This window comes from Podarcis melisellensis, assembly GCF_964234715.1.
Source record: "Podarcis melisellensis genome assembly, chromosome: 1".
Lineage (NCBI taxonomy): Eukaryota > Metazoa > Chordata > Lepidosauria > Squamata > Lacertidae > Podarcis > Podarcis melisellensis.
This window is the reverse complement of record NC_138528.1, coordinates 67362797-67384733: the sequence shown is the minus strand read 5'-3', so window position 1 is coordinate 67384733 and position 21937 is coordinate 67362797. Positions and strand designations below refer to the sequence as shown.

Sequence of the window (21937 nt, the reverse complement as noted above, 5' to 3'; positions counted from 1 at the left end):
CATGACACTGACTGATGGTTGGATGCTGAATGGGAAAACTACGCCCTGTTCATTCTGTTAGACACTTCAGTGTTACACTCCAAACCAGGACGATGTAGAAAATCAGACTGGTGACAGAAAAAGGCACCAAATTCAAAAAGTGCCAAATTATACCAGGAAAGAACTGGGAATCCGCTCCCAATTCCAGACCCCATGCAGCAAGAGCCCCAAGTAATAAAAGGAAGGACAGGAGGGAGGCTGTTTTTTGGCTTTGAGGAAAAGCGAAATTGGAAAGGACCACCAATCAAGGCAGCTGGAGAGGTTGGTGCCATGGCCGGTGCCAAAACAAGCTCTTATTGTAACCACTTCTTGGTGAGTACCAACACCGTATGTAAAGATTAAATCTGCTTCAAAAGGGGGGGGGGAGGGTTGGCATTTTAATGCCAACAGTGTTATGTGGATAATGCAGAAAACCCCTATGTATAAAGAATGCTGATTCCACAGTAAACACCTGTCCAAATAGCACCCTGTGAAAGCCAGCTCCAATTGTTTGAAAATAAACTCTAGTTAGGGATTCTGTTACCTGAATTGGGGAGGTGAGGAGAGTATCGACCTTTTAAATTTTGATGCTTCTGTGTATACACAATTTATAGGGGTTGGGGTTGGATGATTAAGCCTCTGACTGAAGGCTTGAAACATCAAAGAGAGGAAAGATAAGAGACAATCCACTGGATGTCACCCTTTGCTCAGACCTGCATTATTCTAAGTATCTAACAGCAACAAAACATCGCCATGTATGTGCAGTTTATGCCTTTTGGTTGTTTATTATTAGAAAGTTTCTCATCTGTCTCTTACAATGTAAAGAAAACATCTGTTTTTAAGTTTTTAAATCTCTTATTTAAAAAGCTATAGTTCTTTTGAGTTCTCACAGTATTACAATAGCACAGTAAGAAGTCTTGCAGTTGAAACTGCTTTCTTCAGCATAAACAGGAGTTTGTGCCACTCTGGCTAAATATGTTTCCAGGTGTCAGCTTTCTGACTGTTTTTGCAGGTGATTGGCATACAGTGGTACCTTGAGTTAAGAACTGAATTCATTCTGGAGGTCTGTTCTTAACCTGAAACTGTTCTTAACCTGAGGTGCCACTTTAGCTATTGGGGCCTCCCGCTGCTGCTGCACCGGTGGAGCACGATTTCTGTTCTCACCCTGAAGCAAAGTTCTTAACTTGAGGTACTATTTCTGGGTTAGCGGAGTCTGTAACCTGAAGCGTCTGTAACCTGAAGCGTCTGTAACTCAAGGTACCACTGTATTGAAATGCCAGCAGTCGGGTGTGTACCAAACACCAGTAAGCAAAATGTCAACTGAATTTTGTTGTTAGCCCAATCATATTAAAAATACCAGCACAGAAAGTGGTGGGAAGGGAGGAGACATCAGTTGTTGCACAGAACATGTTACATCAGCACCAAACCCCCACAAAATAGTAGGTACTTCTTCTATGAAGTGCATCATGCTCTAAGCTTGTAACTCCTGTTGTTGGGGGAGCAGACACTGGGAGGCACTTCAAACTGAGCTGGTGTAATAATGCCATAAAATGAAACTCTCACGGTCTTGCTGGCTCCCATGAACCCATAAAATGCTCCTTCCTTACAGCAAAAGCTGAGAATAGTGTTGTGCTTTCACAGTAGATCTAGAGCTGCTTTAATGGTCCCATAGGGATCTTTTGCAAGGGGCAATTCAGAGTCAGCTCAAGACACTTTGCTGCCTGAGGCAAACAGTGCTACACACTGATCCACCTTCTATTCTTCCCTCCTCCCTAAGAATGCTATTTGTAGGATGCTCCTACAGGGCCGATATCCAATAGGAGTGTCACCACCTGTATGTCATCTGGAGTTTTGGAGGCCATTCTTAGCAATATGCTGATGACACACAACTCTACTCCTTTACATCTGCAGATGTGGCAGTGGATGCGCTGGACCGTTGTCTTGCCTCAGTAATGGAGACCAGTGGCAAGGGATGATGGGTAGTGTAGTCCAGCAACATCTGGAGGGTCACAGCTTAGAATACCCTTTGTCAATCTCCTGTTGCGTGCCTTTTGTGTGAAAAGCTATGAGCCTATTATGCTGCACAGCTGTGTACTCTACTGTTCAGGCATACAAAATGTGTTCCATGAAGATGCTTAGTGATAGGTGAGTAGCGCCCATTAGATTTCCAGGGAGCTTCTGCATGTACATTTGTATGCCATTGGGCACAGATCAAGGTTTTGCTTTTCTCATTTAAAGCCTTAAAGAACTTGGGACCAGGTTACCTAAGAGACTGTGCCATTCCTATATCTCTTCTGTCCAGCAGCTGCACTCCTCGGATGAGGCCCTGTTGTGAGTGCCACATGCCCCAGAGGTGTTCTTTAGCTTGTACTAGAAATTGGGCACTTGGCAGCTCCAGCGCTCTGCACTCAATTACCAGCTGCAATTAGAAAGGCAGGACCTTTAGCCCCCTCCCACTGAAGATGTTTTGTTTAGGAAGGCAACCCAGCCATATATTAATTGTACATCTATAGAAAAGGTATTATTGATTTTAGACTTTGTAGGAGTGGCTTTATTGTTTCAGAGTTTATAGAAATGGCTTTCTTGTATTTTTTATTTTATTTCATTTTCAGCCCATTGTGTGCCGCTTTGACAGATTCGGGCTGTGAAGCAGTTTATCAGCTTGTTCAACACACACACACACACACACACACACACACACACACACACACATGCTTTGTCCGCATGCATAATTGGGAATCCTACCTTTTCTATAGGCATGGGGTCTTCCTGCAGATGTTCTCATGAACCTGGCATAGGAACATAGGAAGCTGCTTTATACTGTGTCAGAACATTGGTTCATCTAGCTCAGCATTGTCTGCACTGAGCAGCAGCAGCAGCAGCAGCTTTCTAGGATTTCAGGGCGGTCAGGCATTGAACCTGGGATCTTCTGCCTGCACTGCAGATGCTCTTCCATTGAGCTATGGCTCTTCCCTATCTGTGTTTACTGAACTCCATCTGAATGCTTGAACAGGGCCATAGTTAGTGCATTTTCTGTCCTGCCTCTATACAATGGCTCAGGGAAACAAAAAGGGTGTGGGTGGGTGGGATAACAATACAACCAGACTACCAACTCACAATATCAAACAAAATATACAGTGTATTTCAGATATTAAGATGGCACGCCAGGCCTGATGCATGCTGCTTATTCAACAGTGGCTTAAAGAGGAGAGCAGAAGTTCTGTTTTGTCCTACAGATGCCTTTTGGATGGACTGTAAGCCACCTTCTAATGTTTGGTTAGCATGTCACAGCTCAGAGCAAGTGCTGCATTATTAGATGATGCCTGAATGAGTTCTATTTTCAGCCATTATTCAGTTGTCTTACAGAACCCACTGAAGAGTCACCAGGCCCGTTTTTGGGGATGGTCCATGGCTGCCCTATTTCCACAGGAGCTTGCACGGAGTGCCCAAAATGATAGCATTTCCTTCCCATCACTCATCCTTCCCATCACACAGACCATTTACTCAAGCAGCATGTTAGCGGGATGAGTTTTGACCCTAAGTAAATATCCTCTTGAAAGTCGTTTTAGTTGGTGCCAATGAACCAAACTGCTCATTAATTGGAGCGATGTCCCGTAATGCTCCATTTGTAGCAGCAATTCAAAATCCATCATATGTGGGCTTTGTTTGCCTCCATTCCATTAAGCTGTCATGGGATGCTTCTGGTTTTGTGGCATTTCATTTTGCAAAGCTCTTCAGGGTCAAAAACCCAGGTGCACGCAGCTGTCCTTTATAATTGCGTTTTTAATGACACACATTAGGTCTTTTCCCCTCCCCCCCTTTTTGGCTCAACACTTCAACAATACCAGCATTTTAATGGCCCCAGGAGAGCTCTGAAATTAACATTCCTTTAAGGTAAATGAGGAAGTTCACTTACAGTATCTGGTGCTCAAATTTCTGATACCTCCTGTGCCTACTAGGTGGAGGATGAAACTCAAATAGTATATACAGCTACGCTTGAGCCCCTTCCACGCTTTAGTCTTTCATTAAGCACTAAGCCTCAGGTCATAGGATGGGTAATTGTTGGCGTGAACTGTCACCTTCATAACTATACTCATAGTGCAATTTATTCCAGAGTAAGTCACATTGTGTCCAATTTACTCCCAGGTAAATGTGGATAGTTGCAATACGCAAATGGTGCCCTCCAGTCCTGCTTGAACTCCAGCTTCCATAGCCTCTGCCTGCATGGGCCTTGGATAGTGGGAGTTATAGTCCATCAATATCTGGAGGGTGTGGCACACGTCCAATCTACTCACTTTAAGATCAGCCAATCACTGTGGTCATCCATCTTGTTAAGCATGTCTTCCCTTCAATACACAAGCTGAGAAAAGGGTTCTTCCTGGCAGAGAGATAGAGAAATATGGCAGCAATTGCCAGCCCAGCTTCCAACTCCCAAGAATGGTGGATGGAAGGGTGTGTTTGTATGTGTAGAAACCAGACTTTTGCCTGGTTGGATTGCAGTGTACTGTACAAAAAGACAAGCTGCAATCCTTTGCACTGCCCAACTTTGCCTCCGGTCTCAACTCCCTTAACTACTGCTACCTTAACATGCAGCCCCTGGAGAGTTTCCCACAAAGGACTGGAAAAAGATACCCCCCACCCCCAGTTAAAGTGATGCATCACCTGAGCTCTCCTGCTGCTGCCCAGCGGCGTAGCTGGCCGCTTAGACGCCCCGGGGGGATGCGCCCACGAGGGGTGGGGCGATGCACTTGCGGGGCAGGGCGTGCTAGAATTCCAGTGCCTGAGCCCCATTCCGCTCCAGCACCTTGTAGGTCTGCATTGCTTTTTTGAGCAGCATGGAGCCTGCAGCTAGTTTGTCTGCTACCTCCCTCTCAGCTGTAGAAGGGGCAGGCAGACGCAAGCCCCACACTGCCCTTTTGGCCAATGCAGAGCCTGCAGGCGCCCAAGCCACCACATCACTCCCAGGAGAGATGCATGGCTCAGGCACCGCAAGTGCCGCCCCCTGCGGTGTGGCACCCAGTGCCCTCCCGAGCTATGCCTCTACTGCTGCCAGATGCTAAAGTGATTGCATCACAGCTTCTAAAATGTTTTAACTAGCAAACAAAATGGAAGCCACAGACAAATCTCCAATGTCCACCCCACTTGCCCGGGGACTACAAAGTGTTTTCCATGATAGGCCACAATACAGATCTGGTGGAGGACATTCAATAGTGACTCATAAAGATTCCCAGCCATCCCACACAATCTATTAAAATGTCCTCAGAAAGAAAGGTCTGGGTTGTATAAACCTTGACCTTTTGGTGTCTTAATCTTCTTCATGTTCTCATGTTCTTTTTGATTTGCCTGCAAATGTGTCTAAAGGCTGCTGTAGAGAATTGTGATTCTTTTTTAAAAAAATCTTATCTCCTATCTATCCTGTGCCTGTTATGGGGATAAATGGAGACTGCTTTTAGGGAAAGGAGCCCAAAGTATTATTTCCCTCCCTATTCTTTTGGTGCACAGGCTCACAGTGACAAAGTCTAAACTCACAGGCTCTGAATATAAATGCTATCTTGCTATGCATGCCACCTCATATCTCTTAGAACCCACCCTATTCCAGAGGAAGGATGAAGTGCACACAAATGAGCATCCATATTCTCTGATTTAGCAATATCCTAGTCCTTTTTCCCATTCACTTTGATTGAATATTGGAATATCAGAAGTTTTAGGAGTGCAATCAACCTCTTTTTACTACTACAAAATATTAATCCTCTGGTATCTGAATCAAAGTAGAACCAGAACAAGTCTCCCCCTCACACCAAATACAAGTCAAATACATTTTATTAATAATCCCTCTCCGTATAGAAATCAGCCCAGTGCCCAAGTATCGTTACTCTGGGCCCAATATAGACTGGTAGCAGGGCCCCCTTCTTCTAACATCACCCATTAAAGGCCTTGTTTATTTGGAAAAACTGGAAGGTTAATGTAGGGGAAACCTACTGTGGAAGACTTTTGTCTTTTGAGGAGGTAGGTTGACTGGTTTGTATGATTCTTCTTCCCTGCTTATTGGAACCTCTGGGACCCGCAAGGGATTTTGGTTGGCTTTAATGATTTACTCTTTGTGCTCCAGGGTAAGTAGCAGCAGGATGTGGGCCAGCTGTAGGCTAAGAAATGCAGTTGCAGAGTTGATTAACTATGCTGGCCCCCTAGTTTAACAGGTGGGAGGAATTTAGATATTAGGCCAGCCAGCAGGTGGTCACTAAGTATCTAGAATATATAAATGTCTTAGATGGGGCCTGGCCCCTGGAACTTTGACTTACAGTAGGTCCTGATCAGAAGGATGCTGGCCAGCTGGAGGGTCTCTGTTATTGGGCTTCTGATAACAGAGTGAGAAAGTAGTTTTATTTCGCTCATGCTGTGTTACTATACTTAAGCAGTGAACTTCCTTCCACATGTGTTGTTATTGCCAATGGATCCAAAAGAACTCTTGCATTTGGCAAAACAGTTTATCAGTGCATCTAGGATCTTTAGGTACTTCTACTTATGTTTCCGATTGCCTAATCTGTGTTATGCACACACACACACACAGTCAAGCACTCTCTTAAAGACTGGGCTCTAGCGCCAGTTATTCCATGCATTCTGAAGACCAGACTTCTAACTAATATGCTCCCATATATTTGAGGCTCTGTAAAGCTGACAGGGTCCAGCCTTGCCCAGACCCAAGGTTCTTTCAGATGAGCAGCAAGTAGAGGAGGCGGCTGCAGCAGCCCTGCACATTGACAACAGCCTTGGGGAGCCAGCAGATCTCTGAATATCTCTGCTGCTCTTCTGGTCCCTGTATCAGCTCCCTGGGCCACAGCAGCAGGGGAGACAAGAAGCCAAGTAAGCATTTTAGAGTCATTGCCAAAGCTAATTGTATGTGAGGCTACTTGGGAGGGGGGAAATCAAGGAAATGTCTGCTCGGATCAGGGTCTAACCCAAGAGCCAGGTGATGGAGCCTCGAGCTTCTATATCAGCTCCCAGTATGGGCTGCTTTGTTGCTGAAGTAACAACAGCCACCCAGGCTCCAGCCTTACTGACCTGGACAGATGGACAAAATCCTATCAGTAGAACTGTCCCTGGGTTCTTAATGCCCCTAATTTCATTGATTGTTGTTCCTCCTGCTGCCACTAAAATGCCACTCCCTCTTGGTTCCTCCTATCTCTGCACAGGGCATATGAGCAACAGGTCAAGAACTCCAGGACTTGTAGTTCTTGAGAGAGCTGGCGGCTTACCATCCAAATGGTTGTTTGCTCAGCTTGGCTCTGGCAGACCTCAGAACAGAGAAACACCACTCATAGGTATGAGGAAATAAGATCGTGTAAACAGCCTTAAGCATGATCTGCAGCAGGGGTGGGAAACGGCATGCAGTCACTGGGCCATATCCTTACTCACCCTGTCCCCTGCAGGCTAAATTTGACGAGTGGGTAAGGCTGCCCATCTGTCAATCACATGCCATCATAATGATGTCAGGTGACTCACTTTTAAGTGCCTTGTATCACACTATAAAAGACCTGATAGAATCAACAAATTGGAAGGCAGGGGGAAGCGCAAAACGGGATACCTACTGGTATGAATGATAAGGACTGAGGTTGTTCCTGAAACAAACATTCAGATATGCATGTGGACCACGCCAGTCTCATTTGAAGGGGGGAAATGTGGATTAACAGCTAAAGAATACTCAGGGGTGGACCTGTCGAAAGCCAGCCCGCCCCTGCAGCATGGCAGCATGTCACATGGCAGGTGAAAGGATTTTATTCATTCCCAGTGGAAAAGCAAAACATGTAAGCCTGATAGACACTGTCACTTTTAAGAAATGCTATGAAAAAGTGGAGCTTGTAAACTTGCACTGCATTTGCCTGAGCCGAATCACAGCAGCTGGTTTTCCACAGAGACCTATTTTATGCAGACTTGAAAACCTTATTGTTGCTGTGATTTTGTAAAGTCTCTTGAATGCATTGAGGCAAATCCCAAAGAATACTATTGCTGTAAGAAACTGAAATTGAGTCACTTTGATTTTGTTGTTCATACAGTATTGAGCTTGGGACTGTTAGCCAAGGTTGCATATGCAGGTAGTGGCACAACTGTGGCACCCTGTCAATTATTTTTCCATTTTTTGGGGGGCACCCTCATATTTAAAAACCAATATTCTTTCAAATTCAGGTCATTTCTCCCAAATGGGGAAGGATATGAATTTTAATTAGGCTTAAGCCACCCTACTTAAGGGGAAATGATAATTTAAAGACTAGTTCAATTTAGTCTCTGTTGGAACTTGAAATTCAATAATTAACGAAAACCTGAATGGATATGTAAAGACTTTATTATTTTAATATTTATTGAATTTATATACCACCCTAAACCCACAGGTCTCAGGGCAGTTCACAGAATAAAATCAGAATATAAAACCACAAAATACATAATCAAAATAAAAACAATAACCCAATAGGTCCCCCTCCATTTTAAAAGGGCATAGGATGTCAATCAAATCAACCAAAGGCCTGGTTAAAAAGAAATGTTTTTGCCTGGCACCTTAAGGTATATAATGAAGGTGCTAGGCAAACTTCCCGGGGAGAGCATTCTATAGATGGGGAGTCACTGCAGAGAAGGCCCGTTCTAGTGTTGCCACCCTCTGGACTTCTTGAGGAAAAGGCACACAAAGAAGGGCCTCAGAAGATTATCTCAGGGGCTGGGTAGTTTCATGTGGAAAAAGGTGGTCCTTGAGGTATTGTGGTTCTGAGCCATTTGTGGCTTTATAGGTCAAAACCAGCACTTTTAATTGGGCCCAGAAACTAATTGGCAGCCAGTGCAGTCGGACCAGGATTGGTGTAATATGTTCAAACCATCTGGTTCCAGTGAGCAACCTGGCCGCTAAATTCTGCATTAGCTGAAGTTTCAAAACCATCTTCAGAGGCAGCCCTATGTATAACACATTGCAGTAATCTAACCTTGAGGTTAACAGAGCATAAACAGCAGTAGTTAGACTGTAAGCAAAGGTAGAGATACGCTAGCTGCATTTTGGCAGTTCATAGAATCATAGAGTTGGTAGAGACCACAAGGGCCATCGAGTCCAACCCCCTGCCAAGCAGGGGATTGAAGCTACTGCCATATATTAGTAAAATAATTTCCCCAACACTTTCTGCCATGAACAAGGATGCAAAAAACAACAACACATGAAACATTAGCTTTTCTTCAATTTCCCTGTCTTACTTTAGATCCAAAAGGAGCACTAATCTTTTTAGTGCTCATTTTGGAACACACTGGCTAGTTTGCTGCTTACAACACACCTAAGTAAAAAAATATGGAATACTTATTACAGCCTCTTATGATTTCACCGCCCTGCCCATTACCCATGTATCACAGTAGTTACAAATATTGCTAATAACTGCTGAGATGCTTGATGCTATCAACACTTCTGTCAAGAGAACAAAACTGCAGGCATACCATTAGTTGCAACTACTATCATAAAAACGGTTTGGTATATGAGATATCAGAAAGTTAGTTCTTTCAGTGACAGGAGCCTGAGTAGGAAATGACATATTCCACAGAACCAATTTTTTGGCAGGACTTAAAAGTTTCTTCCTTGGGAAAACAATATTTGATCTTTCTAAATAACGGTAGTAATTTGTCAAAAGAAGGAGAGGTGTGTTTTATACAGAATGGCCTGCTTTTTAGGAAAGAAGGACAAATTATGCATTTACAGGGAGGAAATGAGTTTTTCTGAAATGTCTTGTAGGCTGATAGAAGTGGGGAATGCTTCCTTTACACGTAAAAATATGGAAATTAGAAATAGAATAGCTGGTTAGTTATTAAAGCATTTCTTTCTAACAGGGAATTTGTCATGAAGCTTTTAGAAATCATTTCTGAAGTATTTCTCTCATCTCAATATTAGGGCTGTTGTTTTTCAAATAATGCAGTCTTTGATAAGCACTGTGTGAGCAGAATCACACTGAATTTTACCCTTGTGCTCCCACACTGAACCAAAAGCTGTACTATGCTGGGGTAAAGACAAAAGCATGGGGGGAAGAATGACCATGTGACAGAGGAGTGGCCAGCTTACAGTGCAATCCTAACCATGTCTACTCAGAAGCAAGTCCTACTGAATTCAGTGGGGCTTACTCCCAGGTAAGGGGGGTTAGGATTGAACCTCTGTTCAGTATCCTATCTGCCATCCTAGAATTACTGGAAGGATTTAAAATTTGGTTTTATTTTGTTTTATTTTGTTTCAAGGTTTGTATAGTGCAGGGTTGTCAACCTGGTCCCTACCGCCCACTAATAGGCGTTTCAGGATTCTAGGTGGGCGGTGGGGGGTTCTACGGCACAAGCTGAATCCTCCTTCCATCGAGCACTGGTGGGTGGCAAGGAAATTTTACCATCAAGAAAGATTCATTAGTAGGCAGTAGGTATAAAAAGGTTGACTACCCCTGGTATAGTGATTCTAAAACCTGCAGACTCGTTTGTCTAGAATGGACATGAAATAAATACAGTGGCGTAGCGTGGGGGGTGCCAGGGGTGCCGGCCGCACCGGGCGCAACTTCTGGGGGGGCGCGAGTCCAGAGGGAAGGGACAAGTTCCTTCCTCCGCCGGGCTCCCCGCCGCCACCGCCAGCCTTGCGCCCTAGTGCGCGCGCGCCCCCCGCCGCCGCCGCTGCGGCTGCGCTCCACTCACTGCTCGCAGGAGGAGCAGCCGCTGCAGCAGCGCCGCCGCCACCACCAACGCCTGGCCGGCACGGGCAGCCTCCGCACCCCGCCGCCGCCGCCATCCCCTCGGCCCAGCCACAGGCGGCGGCTGCTTCTGCCGACTGGGGGGGAGGAGAGCTCCGAGAGGCCTTGCCGCGCCCTGCGCTCCCCAACACCCTCCGAGAGGAAGCCGGCGGGCGGGCGATGGTCTCCCGGCGGAAGGGGGGCGCCGCTGGCTCCGGCTCTCAGCGCAACTCTCAGCTGCGGGGGGGGGGGTCGGGCGAGGACGGAGCGTGGCTGGAAGCCCCCGGTCCAGGCCGGGGGGAGGAGAGGCGCTCACCAAGCCCCGATCTGCAGCGCCTCAGAGCGCGGGCTCCACCTACAGCCCAAGGAGAGGAGGGGGCGGGGAGGCGCCCGAGGGGAGGGGGCTTTGGCTGCCTCGGCCCGCGGGGGCGCCGCAAATAATAAATTTAATAAATTCCTGCTGAGCCTTAAGGGGGGGGTCCTTGGCTCCTTCGCTCGCCCCCAGCCCCAGTGGCGTAGCGTGGGGGGGTGCAGGGGGGCCCGGCCGCAACATCTGGGGGGGCATGCTCGCACTCGAGTGCTAAAATCCAGGGGTTAGGGGGCGCAAATTACTTGCCTTGCCCCGGGTGCTGACAACCCACGCTACGCCACTGAATAAATATGTGTCTACAGTACCAAAAATGGTGACTCCTGTGTCTTACCATTTCAGCTCTCAACATTTATAGCCTTTAGTGAAGCATTGAAATACTAAATCTGCTAAACAATTTGGTAACGTGTGTGCATGTTACTTTAGGGTTGTTTTAGGATTGGAGGAGCAATATGGCATGCTGCTATGAATATGAGCGCATGAGTCACTTTCATTATAGTAAAATGAGAAAAGAAGATTGACAGGCATCAGAACATGCAGTCCTCTGCAGTTCCACATTAGCTAACAGCATTCATGGCTGGACAAACATTAAAAGGCCATAAAAGTACTTTGCCTATTTATATGCTTATACCATCTGTTACATATTCAAATAAAGTGTAGTATTACCTCCAAGATAATTAGATTTTCAGGTAGCATAACAGTTCTAAAGGCAGATTCATAATATTAATTGATGTGTACTAATTAACCCTTAGGATAAGCCAATCCTCCTCCTTGTTCTTTTCGCACATCCCTGCATAATGAGTGTTTACTTTTTCTACTCTTCTACAAAGAGTATTTCTAGATGGAAGAGCAATATTTTAATGCATTTTCATACTCGTAAGACAATTCCTATTTAATCAACCTGAAAATGAAAGCATAGCTTTAATTTCAGATTCAAAGATCTTCCAAATATGCTAACTGGCAAGTTGGGGACACACCCTATTGGAAGTAGTGATTGTGAAATGATTAAAAGAAATGCCCTGATCTGATCTGAATCACCTCTTAACAATACCTTTAGAGGCATCTCAGTCTCTTCCTGAGCTTGTTTAGCAACATCAGATGATCTAAGCCAGGCATGTCCAAAATCCATTTCAGGGGCCTAATCTGGCCTAATCTGGTCGATTTAATCTGCCCCCCCCCCCCCGTGGCAGTATATGTCCTGAGGTAAATTCCTAAAAAACCTCATGTTTACTTCATCAAATCTGGCCCTCTTTGAAAAAAGTTTGGGCTCCCCTGATCTAAGCCATGGGTAGGCAAACTAAGGCCCAGGGTCCAGATCTGACCCAATTGCCTTCTAAATCCATCCCGCGGACGATCCGGGAATCAGTGTGTTTTTACATGAGTAGAACTTGTCCTTTTATTTAAAATGCATCTCTGGGTTATTTGTGGGGCATAGGAATTCGTTCATTCCCCACCCCCCCAAAAATATAGTCCGCCCCCCCCCCCAGGTCTGAGGGACAGTGGACTGGCCCCCTGCTGAAAAAGTTTGCTGACCCTTGTCTAAGCCACATCTCTGGTTTCTTCCCATACCAAGGGCAAAAGGGTACAATAGTGTGGTCTCCTGCCTTATCATGTGGCTTCAGACTTCCCGTCTTCTCAAATAGCACTGGGTGGAGTCATGCTGCAGCATCTTCCACACTGTTAAAGGTGACATCAGAAGAAGCTGTACTGGCCATTGGTCTTTTAGAATTCACATGGGATTATCATGGACTGTTCCTCTTGGATATATTGTGTGGCTAATGGGTCCAGCTTTTTTCTTTCTCTACACACAAGGATGTATAGATATACAAACTCAAGATAACAACTCATGTATCTGACAGAGTTGGCTCTGGTCTATATAAGCTTATGCCACAATGAACAATTAGCCTTTAAGGCACCGCAAATTGTTATAATTTTAGGACTGTAAATATTCCTCCTCCTTTTCAAATTGATGTTAGCAAAGAGCAGAACAGAAAGAATGGGTAGCTTTATTATATACATTATGCTGTTGACATTTAAGGGCAGTATCCAGTCAAAGTGAAGCACATTTGTACTATTGAGCATGTGTCGTCCTCTGCCCTCCTTAACTGTAGATTAAATCTCTATTGTATACAGAGGCCTATTAGAAGGAAATAATTCTTTTTACTTTATTTTAATACATTTACAAATGAGAGATCTGCTTTGCCATATGAGATACACTAGAACTCGAGTCCTCTAAGTCATTTTCTGTTTTTAGACCTTACACTTTGAGCATGATATTTTTGTACAATGCAGTGCCTTTGCTCAATGGCCTTTTCACTCATACACATGAGCTTGTGTGTACTGTTAATGTTAATATCCCTTGAAGGAGACCCTTCTACCTCCTTCTCTGGCACTGAGGCTGAGTTAGCGTGCCAGTGATAGAAGGTGATGCGTGATTGGACTTGTGTCCTGGCTTTTGCTAAAATGACCAATTATTGGCCGCTCTTCAGAAAGCAGCAAGTCTTGATAGCTGTTTGCACTGATTAGCGGGAGCAGCTGTTTTCTCTGGCTTAGTTAGCCCAGCTTTTAAAGGCAGCCCTTTTGTCTCTCTGCTTGGGTTAACTGGACATCTTCTATGCTATGGCTAAAAATAACAAACAAAAGTGCCGCAAGATGGGTGGGGTATAAATAATAAATTATTATTAAGGCTAACACATTTATTGTGGCATAAGCGTTCATAGGCAAGATCTTCCTTCATCACATGGATGTGTCATCAAGCACACATCAGAAGAAACAATTGTCTGTCCATGATGACAGCTTGTGCCAAAGTGCATTTGCTAGCACCATACTGTATGTCACACAGGAGGTCCATGATCAGATCTCATGATTTCTGTCTTTCTAAGATTAAAGGCAACAATGTTGGAGTGGGTCTACAGTATTGGAGGAAGGGGTGCTTAGTCTTAACTCACTGTTTCCCCAATGAAAATTGGTTGTTGAAGCTGCTATTAGTCCTTTTGGGGAAGCGGGGGGGGGGGTACCCAAATTAGTAGTTGTAGAGGTATTGTTTCATATTCCCCAATTGCATGGTGAGCATTTGTGTGCCCAGTTGCCATGAGCCCACCGCCTCTCAAGGTACCACTGCCCAAAAGACTGCTTGTGACAACATTGCATGGTTCAGATTAGGCCACAGCTTTATGGGTTACAGATGTAAGGAGTTTTGCATGGGCATTGGGTTATAATCAATATCAACCAGCTTCTCTGCTGGATGATCCACCAAGGGATCAAGCCAGTGTCAAGGAGGTCCTGTGATATACATCAAATAGATGTGACCTCTCCAGGATCACTATCATGAGGAGCACTATGGCCCTAGTCCACTCCCTGGGTGTCTGGACAGAAGCACCTCCTCTAGGATCCCCTATTCCCTTGGAGGTGGAGGCAGAGCCTTACAGCCTTCCTTCCGACCATGAATAAGGTTCCACCCGATGCCTTACCTACCAAAGTTGTGGCGATTGCTATGAGTTAGGCAAAACCCCCAAGGTTGGCCAATAGACCTGGTGGGAAAACTATAGGGAGGGAGCGCGGGAGAGCTAAAAAAAAGGGTGAGAGGCAGCCCTGTTTTTATCCCTGGGAAGTGGACCAGCTCTGCTCCCTGGAATGAGCCCACCCTTGAGCCTGCCTACCATTGATCAATCCAGCCTACCATTGATCAATCCAGCAGGTGAGCCAGATTCAACTTTCCAGCCAGAGGAGAGGGGTAATATATCTCCTAAAAGCTGAATGATCCAAAGTTGCACCTGCCATAGCAGACCATTCTACAATGCCACACTACTGATTAAGGTAAGCAGTATTGCCAAGTCAAAACAAAAAAAATTCCTTCCAGTAGCACCTTAAAGACCAACTAAGTTAGTTCTTGGTATGAGCTTTCGTGTGCATGCACACTTCTTCAGATACTTCTTCAGATCTGAAGAAGTGTGCATGCACACGAAAGCTCATACCAAGAACTAACTTAGTTGGTCTTTAAGGTGCTACTGGAAGGAATTTTTTTTGTTTTGACTATGGCAGACCAACACGGCTACCTATCTGTAACCAGTATTGCCAAGGGTAGCTTTCTGTTGAAGAAAAGATTGTTGGAGACTTACGGAGTTTTTGTGGCATTTGGGTTTATATATGGATAGGTTGAGCATTGGTGGGGACAGCTTAAGCACTTCTTCAAGCAGCACACCCACTGCTCCTCATCAGAGCCACTGAAGGTCACCCCCCACATATTTCAGTTTACACTGTATCACTGAGACCAGGGTGGATATAGGGGGTGTTGCTACGAACTTCCCCAGATGTGTCTACCAACACTATTGGTGCAGCTTTTGCATGATTAAGAAGGTTCTCGTATTATCTTTTGGGAGTGTGCTTATTTTGGCTTTGCTCTGAGCAATGGCTGTAGTACTATTGTAGGGAACCAGAGGAACCAGTTCAAACTAAGTATGCTCCCATCAGGAGAAAACCTGGTGGCTCCTGCCAAATAACCTTTCCACAGGCAGTAGCTGCTGCACTGGCAAATTTCCCTGAAACGATCTATTTGCATAATTGGCCATGTAAGTGCAAGCCTAATAAGTCCCCCAAACCTCTACCATTGTCTAATGCAAGCAGATACTCATGGTAAAGACCAAATTATCCAGCTGGGAAAGCTTGTCAGAATAAAAATCTCTTCAACTGCTTCCAGAAAGTGAAGATAGCTTGCGGTTTTCCTCCCAGATCAATCAGGACCCTCATGAGAAGCACCAGCTAATGTTAACCCAAATTAAGCATATTCTATTTTTGAAACTGGATTGTGAAGGTTTTTAAAACCCAGGGTGGTGAGCAGGCTTGGCTTCACAGCCACCCCATCTGCACCTGAGCCTAATGATCTCTTGATGAGAGAGTACCCTCTTATCAGTGTCCATGCATTTGAGTGGACCAGCCACCTGCTTCTCATTTGCTGTGAGAGAAATCCTGGATTCAGCAGTTCATGACGATACTCGAGGGACTTTTTCTCTTTGTCCACCCTTCCTTGGGACAGGTAAATATTACCTTATCCTTATCTTTACTTTTGTCATTTCCCTAACCTCAGGGTCTCTCAGGAGGGTGTTTCCACAACCATAAAGGCAGCTGCAGTGGAACCTTCTCTGGAGGAATCTTTTGTCTCCCTATGAATGCTCTCGCAGTCTGGGCATCTAAACTGTGTTCATATTAGCATCCAGCAGTTTCCTAGGTTTTGTTTGGGGGCTGGTTTTTGTGTGTGTGGTTTTTGCATCATTTTGTGTAAAAGGATCCAGAGACCATCTGTCCTTCTCATTGCTGAAGCACTGGATCGGGGTGATGGTGGTGGAGAGGAACGCAAAGCATTTGGCAGCCTCAGAGCTATCATTTGACGCAGCACTCACTACTATAGTTGCTAATGGAAACCTGAGTTCATTGACACTGGCGGGACCTGCCTCCTCTGATGCTAAAAGCCTATTAATCTGTCAGGCAGCTGATATACCTGATAAACTATGCTTTAACGCACCTGCTACCAGGTGGTGGGGAGTCTGTTATGAGAATAATATATATATTCTTTGGTCATGCAGGAGTCTGAAAATGGCTTCCTATATTTGTACAACATCCTGGAGAGGTGAAATAAAACTGCCATGGCAAGCTATTGAGCACCGAGGCACACTGCAAACATCCAATTTAATCAGTTCCACTGGGACTTCATGGTTCCTGCTACATCAGTCTGTACTGGTGAACCTGCTGAGCATTTTATGGGCAAATCAGCATGATTCTCTCTTTTTTTTAATACGGCTTCCCATTCCTGCTCTTAATGGCAGCCATTGTAGTCCTAAAGATGGATGAAACGTGTTTGTATTCCAAGCAGAGTTCTGTGCAGAATGATAAGGTTGGCTATGCTACGGTGAACCTGCTATATCATCACAGGGTGGTTGCCCTTGTCCAAAAAAAGAAAAAAGATCTGAGCAATCAAAGGTTTCTCACAAAATCAAGCATTGCATATTAATTAGATTGCCTAGTAAGTGTGCCTACTGCAACTGAGATTTCCCCCCTCGTGATGCTTACCTGAAGCCTGTCCTCTTCTGGTTTGAGGATGCTTGGGGATTCTCCAGATAGGGTAGTCCTGGAATAGCCTGTTGCAGGATTCTGAGAATGTTAATGTCAGTTTTAAAAGACATGATTCTAGTCCTCATGGTTATGAAGAAAAAGCATCAATGCAGAGCTTTTTTAGGCTCAGAAATTTGGAGGGCAGAGTATAGGTTCAACCTCAGTAAGCAAAATACAAGATATGCACTGTGCATTGGTTCTTTCTAGAGTCTGCTGTCTTCCCTTTCCCTACACATGAATTCAGATAAAAATTCACCCCCAAAACCTTATATCAGCTGCTAGCTGAACATTTCACATTCTATAACACTCAGGTTTAGAATACATAAGAAAAATGTTTGCAAGTTGAGCGTATTTTAAACACACACACACACACAGACAATCTAAACTCCTTGTTTACATTTCATCGTGTGGCCAAGATACCCAAGGGCTTCACATTTTCTCAATACGTTGTGAGTAAAATGAATTCTATTTTTCCCTACTCTCAGGGTATAGTTTTAATCAACTACCTACTGGGTCGCATAACAGTTCAGCAGAGTGGAAAGCAGACAGAATCTCTCTGCTGGGTCGCTGCTATTCCATGTCAATCACAGGGTCATCTGACCTAATGACAGGAAACAGCGAGAAGCTACTTTTTCCTAAGACCAATGGTCTAAAGTCGCAAGATAGAATATATAATTAAAAGTGCATATTAGCACTTTTTGAGAAAAGCATTTGAGAAAAGTGCATATTAAGGGCAGTATCCAGCTAATGCAAGGATTTACACTTGTGCTATGGAATTTCCCCATGTATGCCTCCTAAATCTGTTCTGGGTTTCCATGCAACACACCAGAGCAGATTTGGAGAGGGAACAGGGTACACATGGGATGAGAAGGGGGTGGAAGTTTCTTTGCACAAATAGAAACCCTTGTGTTGATGGAGCAACTTAGTTTGATAATCCCCTAAAACTTCAAGTATGCCATATTCAGATGAACATTGCTGTATATGTATGTTTTGAAGGCCCAAGGGCACATATTGAAATCTTAGGAATGATCATGGGCAGAAATTCAAGCCGACACTGTAGAGCAGTGCTTTTCAACTGGTGGAATGTCATGAAACATCTGGAGGTTGTAAAGCACTTTTCTCGTATGTGCAGATGTGGATGTGAGTGTAACAGTGCATTCCTGTGCTGCCTTGTTATGCACAAAGTTAGGGCATAGCTTTTAAACATATAGCTGAAGTCATCTGTGTGGAGGCCTAAATCAGATGCAGCTGGCTCTTTTGTCTGATTGCATTTTTCTGTTGTCGCGTAGTTTGCATGCAGCCCCACGATGGCAATTCTGTGGCCTCTCCATGTATGCGCTGCAGAATGTGTGAACCCCATGCTCTGGCAGCAGGTGATGAATCTACACAGAGGAGTCTGCCATGGTTGGTTGGGCACTGTGCAGCTCTAAGGTGAAAAAGCACTTAGGAATTGGTTTCCACCCATAGCGCTTTGTCATCTTTCGCACACTTTTCCCGCTTTGTCTTTTGCAGTGGATTTCTGTACTGTACTTCAGTGTTGTCATTCAAGAAGTGTAATGTCTCTCTCCCCTCTCCCCCCCCATCCTCAATCCTGATATCTGCTGTCAATCCTGGCAATGCTTTCACCCTGAAATCATTACTGACAGTGTTTACTGATCAAGTCAAAGACTGTGGCATACTTTTCACTTAATCTCAATCTGTTTTTGAACTGGCTTCATTCTTTAAAGGCTGGATCTAGTTTGAAATTTTCATATAGCCTCACATCTATTTTGATTACACTTGGAGATAATTCTCAATTTGTTTAGTTATGGAAAAGACACTTTTGAATGCTGAGTGTTTCCGAAGGTCTTAGTTGGCACAGACCAGTTATTATAGAACATTCCCCTGTGCCCATTTTTGGTGCAAAGCGCTTAGGTTACATTATGATATTTGAATTACATAGCAACGAACTAATATAGGCTATTTATAAGCAAACCTTTTATTTTCCTGGAGAGATCTAGACTAACCGCCCCCCAAGACAGAACCTTTTGTATATTGCAGAAGATAAGAAATTGAAGTCTTCCGTAAAAACATAATGCTTGACTTTTCCAGAAAATAAATACTTCTTGTGCACATGTATCATGTGAGTTGGTATTGATGAAAATTGGTAACAAAGGGGATAACTAAGACCAGATACCCAAACTTTTCATTTGCCATCACAAGTAGAGAAGGTGAAGTAATTCAGTTCAGTTCACATTTTACTGAATTTTCATTTCATGAAACAAAATAGGAATAAAAACGCAGGCGCTCTTTGAAATTTGCACTTATCTGAATACTAGTTGCTAAGAATTGGAGCTGGGCAGAGTGTAATTTGCACACAGGTCCTGCTTTTGAGCTTCCCACAGGCATTTGGTTGGCCAGTGTGAGAACAGGATGCTGGACTAGATGGGTCTTTGGTCTGATCCAGCAGGCTCTTCTTCAGTTCTTATGAGATGCAGCTATCCAACCAAAAACAATGTGTATATTAGGAGAAGTGTATATTAGAAACACTTTTATTAGTGAAAATAACATATAAAAATGCATTATATTGGGGAATGCGTATATTGGGCAAGACTGCATAAAATGTGAGTGTTAGAATAATGCTTACTAAAATGGTGAATTTCTGTGCGTATTAATATTATTGTTATTATTATTTAAAATCACAAACTAATATGGAAATGTGGCAAACTTGAACCTAAGACTGGGACAATGAGAATCTGAGAGGAAACTGAAATGGACAGATGCATCAATCTTTACTCACAAACACTTTCTTCATTCTCTTTCATGCCGCACCGCCAGAATACGACTTCCGCTCGCATCCCACAGCAAAGGTCGCAACAATTGACATCTACTTCCGGGTTAGCGGAGTGCGTAACCCACAGCATTCATAAGGGAGATGGTACGTAACATGAGGTACTTCTGTATTTTAGGTGGATAAGGGAGAAAACAAGGAATGTAGCAGAGGCTCAACTGGATTGTCAAAACAATCCAAAGCATAATCCTAGTCAGTAGAGGACAATTCCTGTATATTCCACAAGCATCACAGCATTTTGGCTGCTATTTCCTGAATGGACAGCTGAGTGGAGAGATTTGTGCGTTTTCTCCCCCAGAGCTTCATCTTGAATGATGCCAAGTATCAAAAGGCAGCCATGTCTTAACCTGCTTCAAAGGATCAATTGTAGCCTTTGTGTATGAAAAATGCCTTCTTACACCCCGAGCAGCTTTCAACGCAAATTGTTTTCTTCTCCATAATAAAGAATCAATCACGTTTTCATTTCTCCTTATTTCTTCTAATTGATATAAAAATGCAACATTACTTCCATAATGGGCTGATCAGTGGTGCATTCTGTGGTCCACGGAGAAACAGAAAACTCTCCGAACTGATTTTTCCCAAAATGCATTTAAAAATAAATAAAACCTCAAGCAGTATCACAATGAGACATCATTACACACAGTAAAATGTAGGGTGAAAAGTCTTATAGAGTAGCTTGCATGATCACAGTTTTCATAATCTATGTAGCCTGCAAAACGAGACTCATTACAATATATCATTTTCTGCAGAAAATTCAGTGCATCCTGGGTTGTGGGGACTGCAGGGGTGAAGATTGCACCAAATAAGATTGGCAAAAATACCTGTTTTCCTTCAAACTACTGTTGGGTATAAATTTACAGAATGTTTGGGAAAAGGTTGTTTGTTTTGTTCACTTCAACACATTATATGTTTGGAATAACTATTGTCTGGTGCACAAATGCACGAGAAGGAAGTGACTAAGGTGCTACAATGGATTGTGCCTTCCCAGGGAAAATAAATTTCCCGTCCATAAAAATCTAGCACATCAGAGGCCAATCAATTCCCTGCATGCCACATTTCTAACCGCAGCCCTCGGCATCCCTGTGTTCAGTCTTGAGTGACTTATTCCAGAATTTCTGAAACTTCCTTTTTAAAAAATGCAAACTGCTTGGAAATGGCTGGGAATCTCAGCAGACCACATTAAAAATTGTTTTTTGTTTTGTTTTGTTCTATAGAGCTGAGCATATATAACTTGCATTAAAAAAATAAAATGAAATCATTTGGTACCATCATCATTGTTAAAACTGTTGACAATGAAAAGCAGTCCCCAGGCTATGCCACTGAGAAGAGACCTTTTATCTGCTGTATTTATGAAAATTATGGGCCCTAACCTGGGCCTTATTAGCCTGTCCAATAATCAAATGGTCCTGATCCCCATCATTAGGGGGAGTAGAAATCAAGATGCAGAGTATAGATATTCTTCACTGCCCCTCAACCTTTCTGTGGACCACCAGCATGGAGCTTGTGGACCACCAGCAGTTCATGGCCTGGAGTTTGATAAGGCTGAACCTCTGCATAAGTACTGACCTGCCTTTGGTGGTGTCTTATTGGAAGAGACCTCAATTTCTCTGAATGAGTACCGCATCCCTGAGGAATGCAACATCCCAATGGCCATTTGGAAAGCTGTAATTTTAGATGTTCCCCATGAAATGTTACTTTTGTGTATGCATAATGCAGAGCTTCAGAATTGATGTCTTGGGCTGCAAGGGTCGTAGGAGGAGGAAGAAAATGAGCTGGGGATAAAGATAATCCTGCGGAAGAATATGCTTGGTGTTTAGAACATTTTGTCTTGTAACGAGCGATTGCAAAGATATACACAGTGCAATCATCCTTCAAGCACCAGAGTGATGTAAGCTGGTT

The 21937-nt window shown here is 44.0% G+C and overlaps 1 long non-coding RNA gene across 5 annotated transcripts in view; it reads left to right on the top strand.

Moving 5' to 3' along the window:
- Window positions 1-21937, top strand: part of LOC309374150 — a 127542-nt gene that overhangs the window by 30160 nt on the left and 75445 nt on the right. For 3 of the 5 annotated variants that reach the window (XR_014170367.1, XR_014170370.1, XR_014170371.1), the window contains one exon: window positions 14798-14919. This is a non-coding gene — a long non-coding RNA (uncharacterized lncRNA). Of the gene's footprint in view, window positions 1-7208; window positions 7338-14797; window positions 14920-21937 lie in introns of all 5 variants that reach the window. The other 2 variants (XR_014170368.1, XR_014170369.1) reach the window with 1 other exon arrangement.